Source organism: Cricetulus griseus, chromosome 7 (assembly GCF_003668045.3).
Source record: "Cricetulus griseus strain 17A/GY chromosome 7, alternate assembly CriGri-PICRH-1.0, whole genome shotgun sequence".
Taxonomy (NCBI): domain Eukaryota; kingdom Metazoa; phylum Chordata; class Mammalia; order Rodentia; family Cricetidae; genus Cricetulus; species Cricetulus griseus.
Genome location: NC_048600.1, coordinates 23,919,582 through 23,945,069, shown reverse-complemented (window position 1 = coordinate 23,945,069; position 25,488 = coordinate 23,919,582). Strand labels below are relative to the sequence as shown.

At 38.0% G+C, this 25,488-nt stretch overlaps 2 long non-coding RNA genes across 3 annotated transcripts in view; both read right to left on the bottom strand.

Annotated features, from left to right (window-relative positions):
• The window catches only part of LOC103161500, an 86,462-nt gene extending 63,711 nt beyond the window's left edge, over positions 1-22,751 (bottom strand). The window contains exons 1-3 of one of the 2 annotated variants that reach the window (XR_003486982.2): positions 22,697-22,751; positions 21,624-22,037; positions 14,635-14,779 (exon numbers count right to left, since the gene is read on the bottom strand). This is a non-coding gene — a long non-coding RNA (uncharacterized LOC103161500). Of the gene's footprint in view, positions 1-14,634; positions 14,780-21,623; positions 22,644-22,696 lie in introns of those variants that run through there. The other variant, XR_003486981.2, reaches the window with a different exon arrangement.
• On the bottom strand, positions 7,782-10,261 carry LOC113836601. The gene is made up of 2 exons (XR_003486985.2): positions 10,200-10,261; positions 7,782-8,137 (listed from the first exon to the last, which is right to left on the bottom strand). It is a non-coding gene; the product is annotated as an uncharacterized LOC113836601 (long non-coding RNA).
• Positions 22,752-25,488: the final 2,737 nt, after the last annotated feature.

The following is a 25,488-nucleotide window of genomic DNA, read 5'->3' as shown; positions in this document are numbered from 1 at the left end:
CACCTCTCCAAGAGGTACCACCAACTGGGGATGCAGTGTCCCAGTACAAGAGTCTGTTAGGGATATTCTTATCCAAACCACAAGTCCCTAAAAAAGACTAGACATCATGGGCAGACTTGGGGAAATCATTGTCTTCAGGGAAGCACTCTGAAAGAATAGAATGGATTAAATGCATTTGTTTATGTGATAAATAGCATGGCCAAAAGCAACTTGGAGAGGAAAGGGTTTATTTCAACATCACCTAGGGACACCAAGGTGGGAACTTGAATCAGAAACCATAACAAAATACTGTTTAATAGCTTGCTCCCTCTATCTTGCTTAACTACTTTGATATATAGCCCAGATCCAACTGTCTAAGGATGGCCCCACCCACAGTGTCCTGGGCACTATTCATTCCATCATTGAGCAATTAAGAAAATGCCTCATAAACAAAGCCTGAGAACTTCTTTAGTTGAAGGAAGGTCTGTCTTCTCAGGTAACTCTAGATTTGTGTCAAGTTGACAGCTGATGCTAACTATGGAACTGGTGAAAGCAATTATTAAAGACATAAAAGAATAATGGCAGAGCTGATCACCCAAAACAAAACTTGTCCTCACTTTGAAATAAAATCTCACTTATACATGTTTGTGCCGATGGTCCTGATTTCTAAGAATTGTGAGGGAAATATTTTATTATCTCAACAGACAAATGGATGTTTTAACTTTTAAAAAAGTACATTTAAATAAGAAGGAAGTAAGTTCAATAAAATAGGAGAAATGGTAGAGGTGTTAGGAAGTAAAGCATGTATGTTAGAGATTAAACACTAAAGACTATACCTTCAAGAGACCCTTGATAAACCTGATCCGAAAAGCAGTAGTGAGTTATTAAAATAAAATACCTAGTACCAGAAATACCTTATATGTAGTTGATTGTTGGGGAGGTCACAGAGTCCCCAAAAACAGTGCAAAGTCTTACCATTCCTTCAGATTGCCCTCCAGAATTAATAAGACTTTTTATTGAAGACACCACACACCTTGGTTGCATTTCATTAAGTTTTAACAAAAAAAACAATAAAAATAATAAGTGGGAAACTACCTGAGAGCCCAAACAATGGCAAAGAAGTATGGAGAGCCAGCATTAAAAACAATAGAAGAATACAACCCAGAAAAAAAAATTTACTTATGTCAGGGATTACCTTGTCTAATGTTATGACCATAAAACAAAAATTTAAATAATTTCAATAAGTTGCTAGGAAGACATAAGGATGAATTCACACTTCAAAAAATAAGCGAGGAAGAAACTGCAAGCCAGACAAACTTGAAATGTATTATTCATATAACACAAGAATTAATATCTAGAACACTTATGACTTTTACAGAACTCAACAGCACAACCTCCAATAATCAAATTTAAATGAGGACAAAAATTCTTAATAGGTATTTCTCAGAAGACATGTAAATAGCAACAAGCACATGAAAAACTGGAGACTATCATGATTGTTAGGGAAGTACATAGACTGTCTCACCCCAGGTAGAATGCTTATAATCAAAAACACAAAACACAATGAATGCTGGTGTTGATGTGAAAAGGGGAGAGCTCCTATAAAACATTGGTGATAATGCATATAAATTATTTCAGTGTTATGGAAAACAATGTTGAACTTCATTTTTAAATATTTGTAAGTGGACCTGGAGATTTGGTTCAATGTCACAGTGCATGCTTAGTGTATGCAAGGCCCTGGGTTTAATTTCCAGCACCACAGATAAGTTAATAAGGGAAAATCATTTATGATCTAGCAACTCCTCTGGAAATATATACTCAAAAGAAATGCTATCAGCAAGTTGAGAAGATGCTTGCACTGGTATTTGTGCTGCAGCAGTATTCACAATGTCCAATACACAGAATCAACCAAGGCATCTATCTGTGGATGGATGGTTAAAATGTGACAACAGACTAAATGTATGTAACAGAATACATACATTTGAGACATCAGGAAATTGAAGAACATCCTATCTAGCAACATAGATGAGGAGCAAAGGACTAACACCAACCACTGTTCTCACTCACATGTAGGAACTAATCATTCTCAGAAGAGAGAAGAATAATGGTCACTAGGGACTGGAATGGAGTAAGATACAAAAGGAGAGGATAGACAGAAAGCAATTAGACAAAGCTCAACAAAGTAGGTGGAATACACTCTGGTAATCCACTGTTCACTATAATGTGTATTTCAAAACAGCTAGGAGAACTAATGTTTCCCTACACAGAAATGCTTGATATTTGAGATGAAAATGCCAGTTATCCTAATTTGATCATTATGCATTGGATAAATGTATGGAATTATATATAAACACTGTCTTAATGTGTTATTATTGGTGTCTTAACGCCACTGAGATTTGAATGCAGATGACGAGTGATGCCCTTGATACTGTCACCTGTGTTGATCTGAGCAAAGCAACCCTGGGCAGAGACAACAAGGATGTTGTCTCACCACAGGTTGTAGACAATCACACAAGCATCTGGATGCCCAGAACTGTGAGTAGAAGCCAGGTATAACACTTCACTCTATATTTACCAACAACTAGTCTGGGCTGCACTCATGGGAGGTGGGTAATGCTGGACCACAGAGCCAATTTCAGCCAGGAGCAAAGTCCAGCTGTACTCTCACCAGCAAGCACTGCAGGCAACTTCAAAGTGAATGCCGCCATAATGAGACCCAAGTTAGGTGGTGCCCACTAAATGATCCATCTATTAATTAAGTCAGACTGAAACACAGCCTTACAGAAAAATTTATTGCCAGTGCAACATTTACATCTCTATAAAACAGGGTCTCAATTAATACCCACCAGCAATGCTTGCATACTTTTCTTTTTACTCTGTTGGTTATCCTTACTTGCCCAATGAACAATTGTCTGTTCTCTGAACTCTGAGCCTCACTCTCCTGACTTCTCGAACTTTTGGTTCTGTCACCCTCTTGATAGAACACTCTGCCATTTTATTCTGCATCATCAAATTCCAGAATGCATTCTCTGTGGACAAGAACTTAGGTGTGAATCTAAAAAGATTTTTATAAACATACATCTGCATTCATTTAATAGGAAGAGGACCTGGACAGACTTGTGTGTTTTAAGCCATAATATCTCTCAGATGTTAGCAACTGTATTTATTTCCCTGGTTATCTCTCTGAGGACAAAAATCCCTCATACCACTGTCCCCTGTAATGGTAAGCTCATGAACTTACACTAGATAGAGAGGTCACCAAGGAAGTAGTGTTTTATTAAAACTAATTTATATTATAACAAATCTCAATAATTAAAAGTCACTTTTAAAAAGACAGCATTTTAAGGATAAATGGTATTAAGGCACAGTGTGGGGGGATATGTACCTGCAAAACTGTATGCTTTGGGAAGGGCAAATATGCTTTTATTTTAAAGAACATGCATTTTTAAATAACTTTGTAGTTGAGTCTAAGTGGCTGAGTTATCCAAAAACTGAAAGACCCCCGGAGGCTCAGGCCCCTAGGATCTCAGTCCAGGAAAGCGGCCACCGGAATCACCATGCGGAGGCAAAAGCTTGATGCAAACAGCAAGAGGTTATTGCAGTTGATTAACAAGCTAACCCCATGTTAGCTCGGGCCTTTCATCCATCCACCATGGTAGATGGCTAGGAAAGATGAGGTGAAGCCACGGCATAGAGATCTTATAGGGCAGCATAAGGGGAGTATCTAGGGGTATGCACAGGTTCAAGATTGGTGTGCCTCCAGGCTTGGAGGGTTTGTCCTTTGCTGATTGGTCAACTGGTTGTTATGGCCCATAGGCCCTCCCAGGGTGGTTGCTATGCTCTGCACGTCATTGCTGTGCTCTTGTCCATAAAGCACACCCAGAGCGGTAAAGCATAGCATCACCAGCTAACTTCTGATTGGTTCCTTGCCAGGAGGCAGGCATCTGACCTCCTAGTGAACAAGGCAAGGTCAGGCAAGCACGTGCTAGGCTGTTATGGCTCCTAAAATAGGGAGCTGGTCCCTTCAAAACAAAATTTTTAGTTTATCAGGAAAGGACCCGATAATCTGTCCACCCTCTATTGTTTTTAAATTGTTTATAGAGACTGTTGTCTGTGTTAAATTGTTCTTAGCTGAAATGTTTACAAGTTGTTTTATGACTTGGTATGTTTATCCTTGGTAATGACTTGAAATCTTCTATAATATTAAGTGAACTTTGAAGCTACTTTCCATAAATCTAAGACACATCTTAATTTTAGAGAGCAGATAGGGTTTTAAGAGCTTTTAAAAATTACTCCCCCAGATTTGTGCTGTTTTAGAATTAAAGCTGTGGTTTCAATGTATAGACCTCATCTGGTTTTCAATATTTCTTTCAGTTTTTGTCTCCATCATTGCTGATAAACTTTCAAGGTCCCTGGCTTAGTATTTTGGCAGCACTGTAGGACTGTTATTCTTGGTAATATCTATTCATAGAAGGTGTGTGGTATTTAGTTATCATACTCTGAAAATCCTTCATGAAAGTAAAGCCACTGACTTTATTGAATACCTATTATGTACTGAAGTATGAGGATAGAACAGAGATGTCCCAGTGAAAACATAGTTCCTCCATGTAATATTTTGTACAATTGCTTCCTCTTTGGTCAGTCAAATTAAGAGGATTGTTACTACAGTAATCAGGTAGAATTCATATGATCTCTATTTATGCTGTTAGAAATACAACGGACATAATAGTTTATTGGCAATCAAATATGTTTGTTGGTCTGTCAGGAGCCAAGAACTATTCTTTTAGAGAGTTTCTTGGGGTCCAAAAAACCTCCAGTTCCAGTAACGGGGAGCTTCAGTCTACATTGTATTGCAGATGCTAGCTAATCTGCTATTGAATAGCATAGCCTCAGTGGAGAATGTCTCCTCGTTTGCATCTCTACAGAACTAAGCATTTGAATAGGCCTGCACCAGGGTGCAGGGCTAAGTCTACTTGAGAGTGAGAACAGATAGTTAGGAGGTATCTGGCAGAGAGGTCGAGTAGAGGAGAGACCATAGAGAGATCTGCTGATAGAGTCTAGGAAGATGAGAGAGAAATGGCCTCGTGGTCATGGAAGTATGGTTAGATTACAGCCAGGAAGATGCTGAATAAAGAAGAGACTCCAGTTTTGCAGCATGGAACTTCGAGCTCTCTAAAGATGACAAGATATCTGTGTCTGGTCTTTATTGCCATTAGGTTGCTAGGAGTTTCCAAGTCCATGCTCCCCTACTCAGGCCGAACTTGTGGCTCCTGTGGTTTGGGGCTGAGACATTCCAGGCCAAGACACTGGTCAATAATTAGGAAGTTTGTCATTTATATAAAATGTGATTTATATAGAGCCTGTTAAAGCTAATGGGAAAACCAATACATATTAAAATTTACAATTAGTGTAAAACAACCTGTGTTACAGTGTATGTTAACCAAGGATTTAAGGAAGAGTATGTTGGCATAATGATGATGATGATGATGATGATGATGATGATGATGATGATGATGTTGAAGGAACCAGCTTCCCTTTCGGCAGCCATAACAGCCGAACATGTGCTTCTATGACCTTGACCTAGTCACTAGAAAGTCAGATGCCTGCCTTGTGACAAGAAACCAATCAGAAGTTAGCTGGTGGGTGGCGCTATGCTTTACGACCCTGGGTGTGCTTTACGGACTAGTGCACAGCAATGACGTAGAGAGCATAGCAACCACCCTGGGAGGGCCTATGAGCCATAACAACCAGTTGACCAATCAACACAGGGCAAGCCCTCCAAGCCTGGAGGCACACCAATCGTGAGCCTGTGCGTACCCCTAGACACTCCCCTTATGCTGCCCTATAAAGATCTGTACACAGCGGCTTCAAACCGTCTTTCTAGCTATCCGCCATGGCGGTTGGATGAAAGACCCGAGCTAACATGGGGTTAGCTCGTTAAATTACAATAAAGCCTCGAGCAGTTTGCAGCAAGCTCTCGAATCCGCCTGGTGATTGGGGTGACCGCGAATGTGGCCTGGGACCCCGAATACTTGAGTTTTCAGGGGGTCTAACAATGTCAATAATAACCAGTCTCTTATACCTCTTCTTGTACTATGAAAATCCTGTGGGTTCTCTTCATTTTGCTATTCCTATATCATATTGGCATATTCTATAACCCAAATTCATGAAAGATCCATTCATACACATTCATTAGAAAATGGTGTATTTCAGCTGGGTGGTAGTGGTGCATACCTTTAATCCCAGCACTTCAGAGGCAGAAGCAGGAAGATGTCTGTGAGTTTGAGAACAGTCTGGTTTACAAGAGCTAGTTCCAGGACAGGCTCCAAAGGTGCATAGAAAAACCCTGTCTTGGGAAAACAAAAAAAGAAAGAGAGAAAGAAAGAAAGAGAGAGAGAGAGAGAGAGAGAGAGAGAGAGAGAGAGAGAGAGAGAAGGAAGGAAGGAAGGAAGGAAGGAAGGAAGGAAGGAAGGAAGGAAGGAAGGAAGGAAGGAAGGAAGAAAGAGATATTAAAAGAACATGGTGTATTCCACATCTCCTATGGACTACAGAATGGGAAAGATTTGCAAGATAGTGGTAAATAAATGAGAGTTGTGTCTATGTGCTGCAAGACAAGAGAAGCTGTGCTTAGATCTTGAGCAGGCTTATTTTGTTGATGTAACCTCTGAACTACATTGGAATGAAAAGGAGAGAATGAAAATTCCAACAAAATCATATTTGAGAGTATTTTTATATTGCAGGCACAACCACACAACTGTATAAAGAGACTAACTATCACCTGGACAACAAAGGAGGAAATTTTTGTATTGTTTTGTTTTGTTTTGTTTTGTTTTTGAGACAGGGTTCTTAAGCTCTGGTTGTCCTGGAACTAGCTCTGAAGACCAGACTGGACTCAAACTCAGAGGTCTGCCTGCTTCTGCCTCCTGGGTGCTGGGATTTAAGCATGTGTCACCTCCATGTGGCCAAAATGGAAATTTTAATTCCAGTTAAGCAGGAAAGATTAAACTTACAGAAGAGGTAACCATTTTACTGGCCTTTTGGAATCTAACCAATGACCTCATGATGCAAAGCAAGTGTTCTACCAGTGAAACACAGCTGTCGCTCTTGTTTTTAGTTAAGACTGGATCACATAATGTCACTCAGCAGGACTGAACTCACTATGTAGCCCAGGCAGGGCTCAACTTTCTAATTCTCATGCCTCTGCCTCCCAGATTCTAGGATTCTAGTAATGAGTTTTCAGTCTCTTAAAAAAGTTATTGAATTTGGATACAGCGAAGCCAGTAACAGAGTCTATTCTTAATACGTTTGCATTGGAAAAATAAGTGAATAATGGACCAAGCATTCTAGAGAAAGAATGATGCAAACAAAAGAACACACATGAGGATACACAGGCCACATTTGAATAGATGAATAATTTTCCTTTGTTAAGTGTCCTTCATTATACTCAGTGAACACCGATTGGCACAGGAAGACCAAGGCACTAAGGAAAATATGTTTAAAGATAAACAGGCCTAGTCTTAATGAAACAGATTGACAAAAGTGTCCTTCATCACTAGAGGTTACATAAATAAAATGTTCTGACTCTAAAGAGTGTGGTTCTGTTCATTTGTGCACTGCCAACGACCTTGGTCAAACCCACAGTTTAATTTCAACCCTGTGAGATGGGTGAAATACTGAAAGGAACCTCCTACTTCGTATTTCCATGATATTAATTCTAAACAGTCCCAAGAAGAATGTTTGAAGGAATAACTATGTCAAATATGCCAAAGAAGCTGCATTATCAGATGAAGGACTCCTCACACTTATTTTAGAGCACACTCATTTTATTCTGTGTTCAAAGTTATGAGGATTTGAGACTTCAGCCTGGATAGCATTGACTGTCAGATGAGGGACTTCATTCTCAGATGTTAAAACCCATTGAGTCAATTCCACAGAAGTGCTTGCACTAGAAGAGGACATGGCATGTGATAAAGCTAGAAGAGGAGAACTGGTTCTCTCATAAAAAGATAAGGTCCTTCTTGGAAGTAGACAGGTGGATTGTACTTGGTGGAGGAAAATACCAGCAAGATAGTGAAAGAACATGTCTCTGTGAGACTGTATCTCCTATGCCACCTTTCTTTTGGAATCAGCATGACACCACTTCTGTGAACACCAAGGCCTGAAGGATTAAATAATAACATTCAAATCATGAAATGCAAAAACAGTAGAGGCCAGACTTAAACTCAGTTTTACTTCTGCCTAGTCCATTCTCAGTGACATCATGCTGCCTTAGTTTCTTCTCTACTGCTGTAGTGTAATACTCTGCCACAAGCCATTTGCAGAAGGGTTTATTTAGCTAATAGTTTTGGGTTACCATCCACCCTAGAGAAGTCAGGGCATAAAGTTTGAATCAACTATAATCACACACACTGAGTGGAGGTCAGAAAAGAGCAATGAATGCAGACTCATATCCCACTCACTTTATCCACTTGTACAACCTAAGTACTGTCCACAATTCAAATGACTCTTTCTACTTCAATTAAAATAAGATAATTTTACTCAGGCATGCTCAAATTCCCATGCTGTGGGTGATTCAAGATTTTTGTCAAGTTGATGATTTACAATATCACAACTACCTGGCATATTTTAATTCTGGGGGCATCACCTCTCTACCTGTTTACTCTGTGCATACAACTTAAACTTACATTAGCAAAGGACCATGTGATATTTGAGACATGGGAATACACTGTCACCTAGACTCTGGGAAGGAGCACACTTTCTCCAACATTACTGTCCAGAGCCAAAGAAGTTCAATGGGGCTGCTCAGGTAACCAGCTAAACAGAGAGATCTATGGTGCTAACACTTCAGTCCATCCTCCAACTGCATCATCACCTGTGAGTTTACATAAGATCCAAGTATGGGGTTTAGTGAGATGACTTAGTAGATAACAGGCTTGTGGCACAAGCCTATTGACCTGAGTTTGAACCCCAAAATGCACATAAAGGTGGCAAGAGAAAGAAAAGGACAGGGAGAGAGCCCAGTGGATCTGGTGGGAAAATCCCCATTAGTCATTTTTGGAGTTGTATCCACATATGTCTCTTGGCAGAAGCCAGTTGGTTTCAGAAGCTGCAGCTGTGTTCTAGATGCTGAAACTGAGGAAGGCAAAGGCCATCATTAGTCAATCACTGGAATTCAGGAGTGATTTCCCAGATGGATGTCTAGTAAGAGGACTTCAAAGGAACACACAAACCAGTTACATAAGACAACCTGTCAGTGGCATCTGTAACCTTGTATTGCTCAGTGAGCATCAGCTCCAAGCAAACTGCCTATCTTAAGAAAAAAATTGTCAATATTTGTGATTCTTGCTTCTGTTTCAAATAGTTCAATATACAGAGCATTGCAGAGGAATAAAAGATAATAAAATGTTAGGGGTTGTATAAACTGACCCAGGATATTCCAACTAAAAACATGCAAGCCTGAGTCAGTTCTAAATTGCAGGCTAGAATGGAGTAGAGGCCAGAAGGAGGCTTTAAATTCAACATTTTGTATTTATACTAATCTGGTATGTTTAACACCCCTAAGATCAAGTCAGATAATGGTGAGGGAGGGACATGTGACAAAGCCTGACCAGAGGAGTGACAGGAGGAAAGCTAGGTTTTTCATTCCTTGAAACATAAAATATCAATAAACTAACAACACAGGCTTAATACCATATCAATGTTAAAAATGTGAATTTGAGGAATATGAAGTAATTCAATTTTAATAAAATTAGTTTGGATAGAACTTGGAATGCAGGGGTCATAGTGAACGAGAGATGCTATTACTGTTGTTCTATATGTTATTACAAATGTGAATTCGGTAGAAGAGTATATATATATATATATATATATATATATATATATATATCACTGCTAAGTGTCAAAATTACAAGTCAACATGATTCTGCTTGGTTATTTTAGAGCCCCGTAAGTAATATGATAAGGGTTGACTTGGGAAAACTGGTTTGGATACTGGGAAAGCTGATATACATAATACATATATCACAAATACACATATGTCCTACCATATGTTCTGAATTGGTTTACCACTAAACAGAAAGACAATTTACTAAACCCACAGTATAGAGTAGTAAAGTTACGAATAGTTTGATTTTTTTTTTTTTAGTTTAGTTACTATTCAGGAGAAATGAAAGATAAGTACTCAAAAAAGAAATGTTCTGCCGGGTATTGGTGGCACATACCTTTAATCCCAGCACTCAGGAGTCAGAGGCAGGCAGATCTCTGTGAGGTTTGAGGCCAGGCTAGTCTACAGAGCGAGTTCCAGGACAGGCTCCAAAACAATACAGAGAAATCCTGTAGAGCAGAAAGGATATGTGATCCGGTAAGGTTGGGGGTGATGGTGGTAGGGGAGAACAAGAGGGAGAAGGGAACTGGGATTGTCATGTAAAACAATCTTGTTTCTAATTCAAATAAAAAAATCTGGAAAAAAAAGAAACCCTGTCTCAAAAAAACAAAATAAATAAATAAATAAATAAATAAATGAAATTTTCTTTCTTAATTATAGAGAAATATATATAATATTTATAAGAAAATGAAAGGAAATTTTGATTATATTGAATAAAATACATATGAATAAGAAAGACAAATGACTATTTCTCTCATGTGAAATCTAGACTTCAAAAAAAATAGATAAAGCTAAGGGGAGGGTTGTAGTTACAACCCAGCAGTTGGAAGCAATGTTTGCTCTTGTAGAGGACCCAAGTTCAATATCAAGTACATACATTCATCTACAATCTTCAGGGAATCTAATGCCCTCTTCTGGTATCCATGGATACCTGCATTTCCACTCACAAAAGTCCGTAACACATACACACACACACATACACACACATACACACACACACACACACACACACACACACACACACACACACACACACACGCACGCACGCGCACACACACACACACACACACACACACACACTTATATTAAATATAAAAGGGTTTGTTTGAAAAAATACATGGTATGAAAAATGATAGCAATATACTTATCAGAATATAAGAATTGAAATACATTATGTACATGTCTTAAAATGTCATAAGGAGCCCCACTATTGTGTAAAATTGTTATATACTAGTTTTTAAAAGGGATTCAGATTATAGAGTCATTTTTTCTTTCCCTTTATGCACGACTGCTTTTACAATCTCTGCTAGTGAAGAGACTGCCAGGAAATGTCTGGGTAGAAATCTACTCATGTTGCTGCTGTCAAGCAAGGCTCCTTGGGGGAAGAGATGAAACGTTTATGTTCAAGTTGCCTGCATGAGGGTTAACAGGGTGATCGCTTCAGCTAACCCATGCCATGCATAACATGAAAGTCCTTTACAAGTAGAGGGCACCTGTTTTCAGGACTGGAAGATGGATTGGCATTATATATTTTATTATTAAAAAGGTGACGCTGGAGATGATTAAGTTTCTAGGAGCCAGCCAGTGCATCAGATAAGAGGTGGCTGGCTTTGACTGGGTAATTTCACTACTGTGTAGCAATCTGAAAATGAGAAAAATGTCATGTCCAAAGAAATTCATCAAACCTTTTTTTTTCCACCATGAAATATTTGCTAGCAACATAAAGCCAACAGCATGACTCAAGTAACAGAAATAAGGCAAAGATTCCATAAGAAAATCAAGTAGAAATTTGCCATTACTAGAGATATAAGGATGAGTAAGAGGGATCACTTTCCCCAAATTTTAACTATATGTGATCCACATGCCGTGACATTGTTCATGCAAAAAAACAAAACAAAACAAACAAACAAACAAACAAACAAATAATGCTGGCCAAGGACAATCAGAGTTCTAACTTTTATTTTCTTCTGACCTCCCCACATTATCTACTAATAACTATGCTTCTCTTTTAAAAATAGGAAAAGAATGTAATATTTTAGAAGTGATTTTAATAAAATGGCCACAAGCATTCCAACTCTATAGGAGTATCGCAGACTGCAATGGGAAATATCAGCACATGGACACTGGATTCTCACATTTCATACCCCTGCTATCATTCTCTCAGTAACTCAGACTTATTCATCCATATGTCTCCAATTTATCCTCCTGGATAACAGTGCTCTGTGCTTTGAGTATATGAGGATTGGTAAACCCCATCATTCAATGGTTTCAAATACTGCCTTCAGGTAATCACTTTATTCAAAAATTTTATTTAGACATATAAACATTCAATAGTTCTTCATTGTTCTTTCATGGTGTAATGAAACAGTCTATGCTTAGCCCTACCCTTTCCAGGTCTGGAAATACAGGAGAGATGTCCTGCCATGCCATACTTTACAATCACCTACTTATTTACATAGAACTCTTTTGTCTCCAGGGGAAGCAAATTGTACAACCAACTAATATGTAAGTCCTCTATAGGTAGGAAGCCTAACATTTTGAAAATTTAAATCATATAGGAGCACAGACAGTAGTAAATCTATTTTTCCTTCCTCTGGAAAACTTGGATTTATACTGCTGTGTTCAGCTTCAGGCACAACTATAGATTATTAACTTAATACCATGCCCAGAGTTAGTTTTTATTTATTAAGGTTTTACTAAAAAAGAGCTAATACTTGCCTTATTTTAGACTCTCATAGCCCAAATCCTAACATCAAAAAGTAGTTCTATTTGAAAAGTATCCTATGTACTTGCTGATCATACAATGATGTTTGTTTATAAAGCAAGCAATATTTAACTAAAAGCAGTAAGACCATACTTAGAAATTCAAAAACTTAAGATATCATAGTCAATAAACAGAGCACATTTCGGAGCCACTGCAGGGCACAAGCTCAGAGAGTATTGTCAGTGCAGATATTTGTAGATCCCTACTGGGTTTTGAAGGGTGGGTTGGATTTTTCTGTAAAGAATGTTCAGATACTGGAAATCCAGCCAAAAGCAAATAACAAAATTTATAATGATAGGAGTACATCTTTACACACCTGCTCCCTTGAAAGCTGTTATAATGGAAAACAAGATGTTACATAAAAAAATCCCTTCTCTTTGTAGTTGTTTTTCCCATGGCTGTGACCAAATGTATGGCTAGAAGTGACTTTAGCGAATGAGGATATTTTGGGTTCATGGTTTGGGGCACAGTCTGTCATGGTTCAGATTGCTGCCAGCTGTCATCTGGATGGATTATGAAACAGAAGAAAGAAAGAAAGAAAGAAAGAAAGAAAGAAAGAAAGAAAGAAAGAAAGAAAGAAAGAAAGGAAGGAAGGAAGGAAGGAAGGAAGGAAGGAAGGAAGGAAGGAAGGAAGGAAGGAAAGAAAGAGGGAAGGAAGAGGGAGAGAAAGACCAACTGACCAACACCTAGATGGCTTTCTTCTTCCACCTCACTCAGTACAGGAGCCCCTCCCATAAGAGGATGTCTCTTACACTCAAGATGAATCTTTTTCCTTCAATTAATCTCTAAAAAAGAACTCACAGACACACGCCAAAGCACACCTCATTATAACACTAGTGCTTTCTTCATTCAATCCCTATGACAATAAAAGCTCACCATCACACAATTGACATGAAAGTACAACCTGTTACCTTGCCAGGCTAATCTCTATATCCTTCCAATTTTAGTGTGCATACTATAAATGTGAGTATTGTAATCAATTCCTATTTCATCTTCCAGATCTCAAAACTGCCAGATACCAGGAGTATGGTTCAGTGCTCAGCTGTGGGTGCCTGTCTCTGCTTCAAACAGCTACCAGATAAAGGCTTATGTTTATTTTTTTGTGACCAGTTGTGGAGAGGGAGGAGGTATAAGCAAAGGAGCCAAGATGGTGCTGAAGAAACCCGCAAAAACAGTTGACCTGACCTAATGAGCATGTGGGTGCCAGCTAGGAGGCCAGGGCAGTCTAAGGGACCTCTAACAGTGGAGCCAGTCTTTAACCCTGGAGCACAAATAGACTTTGGGAGCCCATTCCCTGTGGAGGGATACTATTGCAGCCCAGATACAGCAAAAAGGGCCTAGGCCCTCCCCCAAATGATATGACGACATTGAAGGTCCCCTGTGGAGGGCCTCACTATCCCTGGGGAGGAGTTGGGGGATCGACTGGGGGGAGGTTGGTGGGGAATATAGGAGGATGGGAGGGCAAGGGCTAGAAGGGGGATGGATATGTAAATATAAGTAGTAATTAAAGAGTGAAAAACAAAACCTGCCAGATAAAACTTGAATCAACATATACCCAATCAATTGAGTTACACATAATTATATAAAATCATGCATCACACACACATATATGTAAACAACAAATAAGAAAGAACATACTGCTGCATTTCCCACCCATAATTATTGACAAAGTCCTAGTGAAGAATAACTTCTTTCTTTTACCACTAAGTTTGTCCTTCATTCTTGTCCTGATTAATACCTGCTTAGGATTCTTTTCCTGAAGAATCTTATATGTAAACTCTTCACCCATTTTACTCATCAGAAATAAAATCAGTCCTCCCCAAGTAGCGCTATGTGAGGTCATATTTAACCAATGACAATTTAACCAATGAAACCATTGTTTAGTCTCTTGTCAGAAGGGTTTCTTCCCCTTGAAGTCTGGGGTGAAACAAGAAGGGATTGGAAGCTATTAGAATACAAAGAAAAAAACAAACAAATAAATAAGCCGTAACGAGAAGTGGAGAGTTACCCTCCATCTGCTGCTTGTTTCCTAAGCAATGTTTCTGCTTTTGAAGTGGTGTCATATGTTAGCTGTTCTCTAAGATGGCCATCACTGTTGCTTGGTCATAGTTAATCCTGTGGTGGGTCATTCCATGTTCTGTTCATCTCAAGGTCTGTAGAGTGAAAGAGTATATAAAAAGGATAGTGTGGTTTAGAAGTTCTAGCCTGGTACCTGTGTTTCTTATATTTGAACCTAGTTTCTTGGTCAAAACAAGTGTGACTTTTTTGAGATCCCATATGATAAGGTCTGCATAATGTAGAGGTCTAGAAAGGTCAATTCATTTCTAAAGTAATTATTACAAATAGGAAATCTAATCACACTCCATTCTGGATTGAATCCATTGCAATCAAGCTGTTACTAGATGTCCATCTGGTTCTCTTAGAGAACATTTCCACTTACCAGATCCCAGTACCAGTCTGTGCTGTTGGAAAGTGAGGAAATCAGAAATGGTAATAGCCACACCATCCTTGGTGAGATAATTCATGCCTCTGACCTATATACAGCTCCTATTTCTATTTCTGCACCACAGTCCTCACATGAACATTTAAAAGCATAGGGTTGGTAGAAGCAAAAAAGTTAATATCCTCACAAAGAGATATTCTGTCCATTTAATTATCAAGGCTTTGTTTTTCAGTGGATGCCCTTTGATGAGCAGTCACAAGAAACACAAACGCACACATTCTCTGTGCTTATCCATGGAGGCCCATCGCTTAGGCTATGCATCTCTATAAATCCTTGTCCCCACTTTAAACATTCAGAAAATCGTATCACATTTTTATTTATCAGTAAAGAGAGTTTCATAACTCAAAAACAAAGGGAAAATATTATCACAGAATCTTTTGCAAATTTTAAAATAAACTAGAAAGAAGTTAGAGCCACTGATAACTTTAAAATCAGAATTCAGAGACAAACTGTATTCAGTAAAAAGCAATAAATTTCATTAAAATATAATTTACAAAAGCAACTCAAATATAAAGTACATAGAAATGAATATAACAAAATAAAGAGAAGAGGTATATTGAGAAAATTATGAAGCTGGATGGTGGTGGCACACACCTTTAATCCCAGAACTCCAGAGTCAGAAGCAGGTGGATCTATGTGAGTTTGAGGCCAGCTTGATCTACAAAGCTACACAGAGAAATCCTGTCTCAAAAAATAAAGAAAGAAAATTATAAAATGTTATGGAAAGACAAAAAAGAAAATTCACGACTGAGAGATGGCTCAGCAGGTACAGGTAGCAACCCCTCAGTCAGACAACCTGAGTTCAGTCCCCAGGATGCAGATAGTGGAAGGAAAAAACCAACTCCCACAAGTTGTTCTCTGACCGCCACAAGTACTTTGTGGTATGTACACACACACACACATACACACACACACACACACAAAAAAAAAAAAACAGACAACACACATAAATATTCACACATACAGTAAATACAACTAATTTTTTTGTTAATAGTTGTTAAATAAAATAATATATATATATATATAATTCATTCATAAGCATAAAATTTCACCATTCTAAAATGATCAATTTCCCTAAGAACAATTTCTATATTTGTGCTACTTATAGCAAAACCTTATTTAGTTTCCAAGAAAAAATATAATTTTTCTTGGAATTAAACAAATTAATTCTTTTTTTTTTTTTTTGGTTCTTCGAGACAGGGTTTCTGTGTGTAGCTTTGGAGCCTATCCTGGCACTCACTCTGGAGACCAGGCTGGCCTCGAACTCACAGAGATCCGTCTGCCTCTGCCTCCAGAGTGCTGGGATTAAAGGTATTCGCCACCAACGCCTGGCACAAATTAATTCTAACATTAGTTGAATCAATAGCTGCTTGATATTTCAAAACTAATTCTAAAACACAAACTAGCTACAAGGTACATTTTCCTATTAGACTTGGGACTTTATATGGTTGTAATAAACTCTAGACAGTGGTGGTACATGCCTTTAAACCCAGCACACGAAAGCAGAGTCAGGTGGATCTTTGAGTTCATGTCAGCCTGGACTACAGAATGAGTTCCAGAACAGCCAGAGCTACACACAGAAACCCTGTCTCTAGCCTCACCCCAAACAAAAGGATTGCAGTAAGTGTAGCACTTACATAGGACCTGAGGAGCAGAAAAGTAATGACAATGGACTAGAGCCAGAAACATTCGTGTGGGGATTATGGTGTATGAGCAATGTGGAGATGAAAAGTTCACACACAAAAAGATGTGGTTCAGTTATCTAGTCGTGGAAAATAAAATCTAGTACATTGTTTTACAACACTAGAAGAAACAACCCCCAAAGACTTTGACTATCAAACTTAGGAAACCAATTCTGTGATGTGCTTTAGAAACATCTAACCAAATATCTCTAGGAAGCTGTGGAAGCAAATTTTTTCAAAGATAGTAAAAAAAGAAAAGTGACATGCTTGATCATGAAACAATTTTATGTTTATAATATAAATTTTTATCATGTACAAAGTTTCACATGGTCCAAAATTTGTACCAGATATTTTGTGTGTGTAAACAAATTATGGAACACAGAAAATAAAGCATGTCCACAGTCAATTTTAAGAAAATAATTGGCACAAGATTATATATATATATATATATATATATATATATATATATATATGTATATATATGTATATATATAAATATATATGTATATATATACGTATATATATACATATACATATATATATATGAGTTTATATCAAAGAAATTTAGTCTGTATAAAACAAGACTGCCAGCAAGTCAAGATTTTAGAGAAAAAGTAATTTAAAGAGAAAAGATTTAACTGAATTGAACAGATCATTCTTTGAATGTTGGAGAAACTACTGACCAGCCTACAAAAGCTGCAGTTGCCCTGCCCTGAGCCAAGTTTGCCACTATGACCAGAGACTGCTGACAAGACACCTGACCAGAGACACTAATGAGGAAAAGACATCACAGCAGAGTCAGCCTCCTGAGCCAATAGAACCTTGGGAGGGGGTATAAAAGCAGGTCTAACTTCCTTAATAAACTAGTCTGCTGCACACTATGCTACTCACTGACTCCCAGTGCCTGAGTCATTAGACCTTCTCACTCCCTTCCCCAGAGGGTATCTGAACAGGGTTACCTGCAATACTAGAAGACAAAATAACTAAGAAATATGAAAATCTCACTGACTCACGGGAAATCATTAAAATATGTACAGAAGCAAAGAGAGTTTATTGTGCATGTATCAAATGACTGATAAAACTGACATTTATAAAACCAATTTGGGGAGTAAAAACTTGAAGGAACTGAAACATACATCTAAAATCCACTGAAATCCAGCCCCAAAGTTTGAACTTATAAAACTTCAGAAAAGTAATAAAGAGCCGAGAACAGCACAAATAATGAAGTAAGTTTGCATAGCAAAATACTATGAAATTAACATATGCTAACAATTTTGTTTATATTAAATTGTAATTCTGGGGTGACATACAAACGAACACATGAGATCTTTGAAGCACAGTGGAATGTAAGGAAAAGCAAGTCCAAGTTAGCCACATTGAGGGGAAAATGTAGAAGTGAAATTGTGCAGCAGAGGAAGCATATTATAACTGGTATTCTAGAAATATAATAATTATTGGAAAAGTGAGGTCTTTTATTGATTCTGTACATAAGGTAAATGGGTTTCTAGTACTAACTTTTGGTAAACAAGATGTGTACTATGTCTTTGAAAAATTTATTAATGGTGACCACAGAAATAGTACAGTTTGTAAAATAAAACTTGGAGTGGTTGAGAGGCAAAGGGTCTATTTTTCAGATGGTTAATGCTAAGCAACATTCCTGAGAAACTGAGGACAATTCACTTGCAAACTTTATGATTCAGGTGAGAGAATGACGAGTCAATGACAGGTGGTATGGAAAAGCAAGAGAGAAACGGGTTCAATTTAGCAGTAAAGCCACCGATAGGGAAATGTGTTATATACCAAGAACAGAAAGAAAATGTGGGCCAGGTTTATACAGTTTGGAAAATCATGTTTGGAGTCTGCTGGTAGATGTTGAGATATAAGCTTGCATCGTGCCTTTGTTTCCGGTGAAAGCGGAAGCTGCTGGAATCTTCTATCATTGCCTCTGAAATTGATTCTGGTGGGACTCACAGGATGCTGTCACAGGATGCTGAGTTGAAATAATAATATGTTGGGGTGCTTGTTAGAGAAGGGAGTCCAAAAAGCACTAATGGCCTTACACTGCTATGCCCTCTGAGGTCCACATTTGCACCTCTGTGCAGACAATTGTCGACTTCGTGTACTGTAATATCTCCCTCTTGAAAATGGGTGCTTCCAGAAAATGAAGTCTTAACCAGGAATTTGAGGGAACAGCTTTGTTTGGGCAAAAGACCATCTTTAGCTCCCCTTGGAAACTGATTCCAAGAGAAATGTAGGAGGGACACACAAACAACTTGGAAGGTATGAAGAGAGGTGGTGCTCACTTTTAGAATTTATGGTCCTAGAAGTATACACCTGAGAGATGAACACCAGCTGTCACACAGTACATAATAAGAGGGCCTCCATGTCAGAAATGATAAAGCAATTCATATCTGATGGCTTCAATTTTCAGTTTGAAATATGAAGCTAGGTCATCAGCAGAGAGTGATGAAGAGAGGGTTTGAGAAGGGAATTAGATTTGAGGTGCTTATCTTGAACTATGACAAAAAGAGCAGTTAGAGCCACCTGGACAAGGTCCTAGAGAATTCTCTCAACTTAGTGACCATGTGAAAAAGCAGAGTCTGTTATGTTTTTTAACTTCCTCAGATGGAGTCATGTGCCTCTGGGACTATTGGTAAGGAAAGGGATCAATGATTTCAATTGGGAATGGACATTTTAACAATATCTAAGAAAATAATAAAGCAACACATTGAATGTGTTTGTGGTTTGTAGCCATTGACTTCATGGAGATTTACTAGAGGTGCAATAGGAAATTAATGCCAGTTGCTACTAATATTTAAAATCAACAGTTTTTAACCTTCTTTGAAAGAATAACTCACATGTTGAAGGAAAAATAGAAGTATAAAACTCCTCAATCAACAGTTCTGAACATGTATGACTATACCCTACTTAAAGGATTTAAAAGTGACTGAAGTGACAATGCTTAAGAGTAAATTTTCTTTAAATTCTCCAAATACATTCAACTATTCATTTCAAAATTATAGTTCCTAAAACATCTTTTCCAATTAAAGAAATATGTCTCCATATGTCTGTGAGCTATGCACATCAATATACCATATTTTATTGATTTATAACTCATATTCTCATTTAGCATCTCTGGTATTAGAAAAATTTTATAACTAATAACATATTGTACTTAATGAAATGTGATGGATCAAAGAAAAATGTCTAAAGACCTTACTATTTTCTTTAGAAGAATTTATATTCCTCTCTCTTAGTTGCTTGTTGGGCCAGATGTAAAGGTGACTCTAGAGACAGACCAGTTTAACAAAACCTAAAGCCTTATTATTTGGGAGTCATTTTACAAACATTTTTAAAGTAATAAAATTATGCACTGACATGAATATTTTTTAAAGAATGAAAGTGCAAGCTACAAGCTTTTCAAAAGGTAAATATTACCACAAACACCAGAGAACCCATAAACTAAAGAAAATGTTTGGTTACAAAACTGTATGGCATCTCTTCATGAAGCTTGCATCCTATGCATTTTGGACACATACTCATTGTTTATAAGACTTCACAAGACAACAATTTTACAATATTGTTTTTGATAGAAAGAAGGGCTTAGATTGTAGTGCCTGTGGCTAGCATATAGAAAGATAATTTAATCTTCTGCAATGGTTGACTGAATTTAATTTTTCTTTGTTATTAATAATCTACATGCTTTATTTTTAGCTTCAAAATGAATTACTGGCAATGTCACTTAAACTGTAAAGACTTTTTAAGAAGTATTTTATCAAAGACAATTTTAATATGAGTTCCCAGATTTGGAAGACTACTTTTTTTCCTAATCCAGTAACAGCTATTATAACCTTGCCTTCCCTCTATCATTGGCTTACTTCCTGGGACAACCACCTTCAAGTAGGAACAGTGTCCACCCAGTAAGTTCTCAGACCCTCAACCTCTGTTACATTCCCTTGATAAATCCACATATATACTAAACTAATTACAATTAGCCATGGAAGTCTGAGAACCTCATAATTTTAAACTAAGCTCAAACAAAATAGTTTCTAATTTAAATTATCACTAGTCATATTCCCCAAATAGCTGTAGCTGTAGCCACTGGACATGAGCCAAGACCTGAGCAGGTGGGAACATGGAAACAGAGTAGCAAAAGCCTTTAGCCTTAGCCTACTATAATTAAGAATTCCAATAGTACAACAATTCTGAAGACAGATACTTAAGTGGAATATATTACTAGGGTCCATTTCAATTCCTTAAAACAGGTACATTGAAAGAGTAAACCAAGAACCATTGACAACTAAGCAAATCTCACTGGTAGAGATAAATAAATTATATACTGCTAAAGGGAGAAGCAGAAAAACAAAGAGGCACTCAAACATAAAACTACACATTGGAATAGGAATTCTAAAACAAAATAGATTTGAAAAGCAATAAACTTAGCCATGACAATAAAGCAATCGCTGAGAGTAAGTTTTAGTTTTAGAAAAACGAAAATATATTTTCTGTGTCCCCTGACTTTATAGCTCAAATCCCTGGGTATTACATATACAAAACTAATACTAAGTAACACACTTGAGAAGTGGAGACAGGCAGTCAGATGAGCAATAACCTGAGGTTCTAATGAAAAATACATTGCAAAGTCCCCGTATTTTTTCCCCTAATATGTTGCAACTTGAAAATGCCAATGGAGGCAGGCCAGAAGTTCAACCAATGCCTATTCACTCCACTCAAATAGTAAAGAGGAGAGTCAGGCTAGAAAATCCAAACCACGATGGAAAAGCAAAGGATTTGTCTTATTTGCACTCATACCTGAAAAGGCTGTGTGGGAAGATTGGAACGCCACCCCAATAGTCTGTATGAAGGTATTCAGTGCTTCCCCCTGGGATAGAGCAGATCATGCTGCAGGGACCAGGGCTTCTCCCAAGGCTTGGCAGTCATGTCAGCAGCAGCATCTCCCATGGTGTTCCTGGATCAAGTGAGGATCCTGAACTCCATTCCTACCTAGAATTACCAAGGGTCCTCCTTCCATCACTTTGGGCTGATGACATATAAGACTAAAGAGAAGGGAGGGCTTTGATCACCTCCCAGAATTCAGTGGAAACCAGATGGTATCAATGGAGACCAGATGGGGAGTGGTGACAAGAATTGTATCTGCAGGGACAGCCAGAGAACCAGAACTGCCAGCCATGCCCAGCAGTTATAAGCTTCTGTACCATTTGGTATCTGTGAATGAAAACTAGAGAATTTAGACTTCTACCATCACTTGGCACTAATAAAGTGGGGCCCCACTGCCATTGCTGAAGGGATAGCAGAAGAAGCCAGCTAAAGGAAAATTAATAAAATCCATAACCTCACAAGTTAATGAAAATGCTCATATTTTGATACAAAAATATGAATCAACTCAAAACACAATAGACACCAACTTTAGGACAATAGTAATCCTAGAATTGTTGGACAAGTAAATATCATAAAAATTATTCAGTGCACACATACAAATAGACATACATCAGTTGAGAGAGGCAGAGAGACACAGAAAGACTCAGTAAAGCCATAGACCATGTAAAATATATTTACAGTTATCTTTGGTTATATATAATAACTACATTTTTTAAAACTCAGCAAAGAGCAAGAACAAAATAACAGAAAAAAATCAAAGGAAAATGATAAATCTTTCCGCCAAAAGCCGCTGAGCCCCACCGCCATGTGTACGCTTTAGGCCAGCCACCTGACCGAGTTAGGCCCAAATGAATACACAGAAACTTGTATTAGGTACAAAGCTTCTTGGCCAATGACTAGGACTTCTCATCTGCTAGCTCAGTCTTAATTATCATAAATCTATATATTTTATAAGACTTATCTTATCGGATGCCTTATTGGTGTACCTCCTTGCTGGTGGATCACATTGTGCCACTGGAGCAGGATCGGAGGGGAAAAGAGGGAACTTCCTGTTTCTCCTCGCTCAAATATGAGTCTCCTTGCTATGTCACTTCCTGCCTGGACCACCACTTCTCTACTACATTCCCCAGAATCCTCTCTGGCTCCTAGTCCTGTCTAACTTCCTGTCTCATTGGCCAAACAGTATTTTATTTAACAATCAATAAGATAAACATACACAGAAGTATTTCCTCCATCAGGAAAACAATAAGAAATTTGGAACTAACAACAGAAAGAATTTGGTTAATCTGGAGGAACTAGACTAGCTATAGATAGTCAGAGATCCACAGAACTACAAAAGAAAAATACTACCCCTCCTTTAGTGTGTGTGTGTGTGTGTGTGTGTGTGTGAGAGAGAGAGAGAGAGAGAGAGAGAGAGAGAGAGAGAGAGAGAGAGAGAGAGAGACTGGGATGACATTAGAGGACACACTGTGTTTAAGAAAATAGTTTTCCCTAAGGAAGTTGTGCATAACCCTAACAGATTATGTAAACTATGCTACAATAACATTCAATTTCTGTTTTAATAATTTATCATAAGACTTTAAAAATGCTATAGATCAGGTGTCCTAAAAAAAAACATAAACGCACCAGCACCAATACGGGTTAATCAAGCCTGCTGTATACCTTCCTGATGCTCTATGGGAGGTTCTATTTCCTTGACCTTTCAACTCACAGAAGCTGCTCCATCCCTTTTCTCTCTTCCAGAGCTTGGTCCCCCTCCTCTGCCCTCCCTCTCACCTTGCACTTCATGCTTTCTAGATTTCCTGTCTAGCATCTAGCATCTTCCACTTCACTCCCACTCCTCCTAGAAGAACTATTTTGTTTTGTTTTGATTTGATTTGGTTTGTTTTTTGTTTTTGTTTTCCCAGATAGGGTCTCTCTGTATAGCTCTGCCTGTCCTGGAACTCTCTCTGTTGACCAGGCTGTCTTTGAAATCACGGAGACCCACCTGCCTCTGCCTCCCAAGGCATGGGATTAAAGGCAAGCACCACCATTGCCTAGCTAAGAAGAACTCTTGCTATTTATGTGGATCCACCCAGACAAACCTTGTTAATCTTCCTTTCTGAAGATCCTTAAACAGGTCTGCAAAGGTGTTTGTCACATTCAGATTTCAGTGAATATGATGTAGACGGCAGGGAGGAGGGGTGTTATTCTTTAGATTACACAGTTTATAGAAAAGAGCAAACAAACATACAGCAACAACAACAAACCACTAGCAAAATACATTGGAAATGAGAAAAATGATATCTTCTCACACAGAAAAACACCAAATATTATCTTATTTCTCCTAAGAAAACACAGTAAAAGGAAATTAGTCTATATTTTTTGTTAAACAAAGAACAACTCAGAATTCTATACATGGTAAGTTAAAAATAAACACATGCTTTTAAACTGGTTGGAGAAATGGCTCAGAAATTAATGCAGTTTCCATGAAAGAAGGAATTCAGATGCCAAAACTCAGGAAAGTACATGGCAGGGGCTGATGTAGGTGTGGGATTTCACCTACAATTCTAGATTTGCAAGACAGAGATTGAGGATCTCCAGAGCAAACTGCCAAGTGAGATTAGCCAGATCACTGAGTTCTGCATTCAACAGAGAGACCCTGCCCCAAAGAATTAGGTTGAAGAACAGACTATTCCAAATATCAATATCATATACACATATGCATGAGCACCTACATACACATGTGCCCATACCACACCCCCCCCACACACACACATGAATAGAAGAAAAAGAATAGCTAGGAAACTTTCAGAGGCAGTAAATGAAGCTCAGTGACAGAGCACTTCCCAAGCAAGCATATTTGGTGGTATGATTTCCAGCATTAGAAAACAAAGAAAAAGGTATTTCAGATGAGCAAAAAGGTATGAAAATCTGTATTCAAAGGATCTCTTTTCAACAGAATACCTCATACAATGACCAACAGCCATGTAAACACATAACCTCCAACAAGTCAACTCTAAGTGAAATTAAAACAGTCACATGACTGACTACTGAAAAATGGATGAAAACAAAACAGAGAGAAGATAATGATAAACATAAAAGAACAAAAATGAAAATTATATCCTCTAGTGTAGCAAAAATTATATTAAATGCAAACATCTCAGTGCACCAATTAGAAAGAATTTGGAGACTCAACAATCCACTTCAAATAATAGCAGAGAAGGTTGATATAGATAAAATTAAAAAAACACATGGGATATTTCATTGATATACTTTGGCCATATCACTTGGCTACATCACTATCATATACTTAGGAACAAATAAAATTATAGGGGCAGATCAGGGCCTTAGAGAGTAATGAAAGGATCAACACACTGAGAAGATGCAGCACATCTAAACATGTGTGTACCAAACACCAGAGCTAAGACATATGGTATTATGATAGAACCCAGATAAGGAATAGAAGGACTTATAAAGACTTAAAATGTCAACTCCCCTGCTGGAGAAATGTCTCGGCAATTAAGACCACTGATTGTGTTTCCTGAGGACCTGGATTCAATTCCCAGCACTCACCTGGTGGCTCACAACTATCTCTGGCTCTAGTTCCAGGGGATATTTTACCCTTTTATGGCCTTGACAGGTATGTGATGCTCAGAGGTACTTTTTATACACATACACTGATAACAAAATATTTAAGAATACATAAAATTTCAACAACACCAGCCAACAAGGCACCAATGACATTTGAAGGGCATTGATTAAATGCATTTTCTAAACATGTGAAATCAATTAATAA